At 39.3% G+C, this 3,594-nt stretch overlaps 1 pseudogene; it reads right to left on the reverse strand.

The window, feature by feature from the left end:
• Positions 1 to 473: 473 nt before the first annotated feature.
• On the reverse strand, positions 474 to 2,542 carry LOC145401257 (uncharacterized; annotated as a pseudogene).
• Positions 2,543 to 3,594: the final 1,052 nt, after the last annotated feature.

Here is a 3,594-nt window from a genome sequence, read left to right on the forward strand (position 1 = left end):
GTCCGTAGGTTAATACCGTGTCCACCCTCCTCCTGCTGCTATAACTTCTTGCAGTCGGTTGGGAATGGAGTCTACCAGATTGCTACAGATATTTGGAGTCCTCCTTACTCCCTCCCGCACATTATGTGCATGTCGCCTCACTGCCTCCCTTGTTTTCTCCTCAACGTCCCATTCAGCAACCATATGCGCCCATAGATTTTCTATTGGATTACAATCGGCTCCTTTTGGGGGCCACTCCAATAGAATAATCTCTGGGTGCGCCTCAAACCAACGCTTGACTGCCCGACTTGTGTGCACTGGACTGCGATCTTGCACCATATATATAGGCTGTGGGTCTGGGATGGCATACGCTCGCACTGACGGTAGAAAGCTTGTCTCTAGAATGTTAATATATTCCTGTGCATCCATACGTCCATCTATGTCCGTCAATTCACCGACACCACCCCACCACATCCATCCATGCACTGCGGTTGTCACACGACCACTTGATGATGTCTCATGGATGTGTCTTTGATCATATCTTGTATTAATTAATCGCCAACACTGGCGACCGACCCCAGATACAGATGAAAAACATTTCTCATCGGTGAAAATGACTGACCTCTAAAACTCGACCCCCACATCAGCATACGATTCTGCAAACCTTCTACGTGCATCTCTATGTGCCTCTGTTAATGTTTCTTTACGTGCTGGAATGAAACATCGTCTGCCAGTCTCCCGTACTTGCCTCCTCGTAGTTACAGGGTGACACTGGACTCCAGTTTCCCTTGTTACGCGCACGGCAGTCGAGAGTGGTGCTCGCTCCGCTGCCCTTTTTATCTGTTGATCTTCCGCTGGCGTAGTTATTCTTGGTCTTCCTGGTCGGGGCCTGGTGAGCACGTGACCCTCCTCTTCATATCTCCTCACCCAAAGCCTAACTGTTTCCCTAGAGATACCGAGAAGGCGACTATCTCCCGTATCCCTTTACCTGCTTCGTAATATCCAAATATTCTGGCGCACCTCGTTATCAACTCAGGGCGATTAGCTCTAGTCCGAGGTGGCCTCTCCTGACTTCGCTGAGCCTCCATACCTGTGATGATAAAAAGATAAGGCATTAGTGTTCGGGACCTTTAGTATACACTGAATGGAAAGTAAGAATATTGAAGGATACTATGAACCGGCAATAAGAGTGATTTAAAGATTACAGGGAAAAATGACACGGTGTTGTAGTACTGTTACTTTATAGCGTTTTTGGTCTAACAGTCATTTTCAGTGGAATAACCAACATGACCGTTGTTAAATAACATGTCCGGTCTCGGATAGTGTTATCATATCCAAACAATGCAATGCAAGCTAAGCTAAACTAAAAGCTAAACGCTCAGCTAAGATAAGCTAAAAGCTTAGCTATAAGCTAAAATAAACGCTAAAAGATAAGCCAAAAGCTGGAAGCTAAGCTAATACCTAAAAGTAAAGAAAAAAGCTAAACTACAAGCGAAGCTAAAAGCTTAAAGCTAATATCTCAAAGAGCTAAAATCTAAAAGCTAAGCTAGGCTAAAAGATCAAAGGCAAAGGAAGCTAAGCTAAGCTAAGCTAAGCTAAAAGCTAATGCTAAGCTAGCAGATAATTGGTGAGCTAGCTAAGGTAAAAGCTAAGCTAAGGTAAAAGATATGCAATGGTAAAAGATATGCTAAGGTTAAAGATAAGCTAAGGTAAAAGATAGGCTAAAATAAAAGATAAGCTAAGATATACTGAAAAATAAAAGCTAATATAAGTTATAAGCTAAAGGACAAGCTACAAGTTGGGCTAAGCTAAGCTAAATACTAAAAGTTAAGCAAAGCTAATCTAAGCTAAGCTAAAGTAAGATAAACTAAACGCTAAGGTTTAAATCAAGCTTTTACAGTAATCTAAACCTCACTTGTTTTAATTTAAAGTTCAGTTATTTTAATCTGAGGATGAAAAGGTGTAGTCTTCATCTTTGCAAGAAATGCAGCTTAAGTGTCAAACAGGTATGGTGTCGTTTGGGTTCACTTCACGAATGCAATGTTCAATTATTTCAATAGCTCTGACTTTATACTGTATAACATTTACAAGTAAACCTGCACCTTACCCGCTTTTCCCATAATGTCTGACATGTCATTACAAGGCATTACATCTTTATGTTATAGTTATGTCTCAGGATCACCCCCTTAGGTAATGATTGATATTAATGAAGCAGGCTTTTTCCTCAAATAAATCCGTTCTACTCACCATTCACGGGAGCGATGATACTGGGTGGGTTGCTGGGAAGATGGTTAGCAATCTTGTTGAACTTGCAGGTAGACAACATGTAAGTCTCAGTCAAACTGAAAGAACACCCATGGACAATGAGACGTTAGTAGAATATAATAGGTCATTTTGGCGGTTGCACACAATTTATAGACAGTGATGCTGGCGAAGCTATTTGGTTAGGCTAAAATAACTAGTCTGTTAAGGTGAGGGAATTTTCTCAACAAAGGCAAGAATGAACTTACCGTTTCAGCAGCCGTGTGCAAACTGCTAAGGCATTCCTCCATATCCACGACATCATGTCGGTCATTCCTCTGTGCTTCTGATCGTCATTCGATTTCTCCACTGTGTGGGACTTTCTTTTCCTCCCAGTGGTTATGGCAAGATATTTGGCGGTTGCGAGTAAAATACAGTATTGTAATAATATAGATTATCACCCATATGCTATGATTCCTTAATATTACGGTTCTACATAATGTCAAATTATTAAAACCTGACACACCGAGAGCGAAGCCTCGAGTGTTTAACTGTGTTTGTTCGTGCGTTTGTTGCCTCGTGATCGTTAGAGTGGGCCGCCCTTCAGAAAGGACCCTGGATTAACCCTCAGCACTAATAAAGGTGGGCCAGAAGATTGTAGATTGCGTTGTATATATATGTATATATGTTTAAATGTATATACATATATATATATATATATATATATATATATATATATATATATATATGTATATATATGTATATATATGTATATATATATATATATATATATATATATATATATATATATATATATATATATATATATATATGTATATATATATATATATATATATATATATATATATATATATATATATACACACGGCCCTTAATAACCAGGGGCTTCGGCCCCAATGGTTGATAGGCCGGGAAAAAAAAAAAAAAAAAAAAAAGTAGATTGCGAGTGTACCTAAAGGCCTTTGTCAGCTGGCACAAGATTGTTCGTTCATTCATGATTCTGTCAATCAATCAAGTATTTTCATAGAAATGGCCACCAAATATTATCCGGCTCAATGTTCTACCTTCATATCCCCCTGGTGATCATGGTGAGAATAGACTTGAAGACCTGTCTAATGAAAGAGGTACGGCATAAGTTCAATGATGACAAAATTAAGCCGCTACGCCGATATACTGTAGATATGCAAAGTTTCCTTGGATAAAAAATGCTTTATGATACGCGGGTATGTATCTTTGTAAAACACGGTTGTGGTCATAAAAGTGCTAATTTCCCAAGGGTCATGTTCCCCAAAGACATATTTTCTTGTAAGGACCTGTTCTTTTCATGGATCAGATCCCTATGAAATTTTTCTA

The sequence above is a fragment of the Coenobita brevimanus genome, chromosome 55 (assembly GCF_032717465.1).
Source record: "Coenobita brevimanus isolate Jiangsu-jjx chromosome 55, ASM3271746v2, whole genome shotgun sequence".
In the NCBI taxonomy this organism is placed as follows: Eukaryota; Metazoa; Arthropoda; class Malacostraca; order Decapoda; family Coenobitidae; genus Coenobita; species Coenobita brevimanus.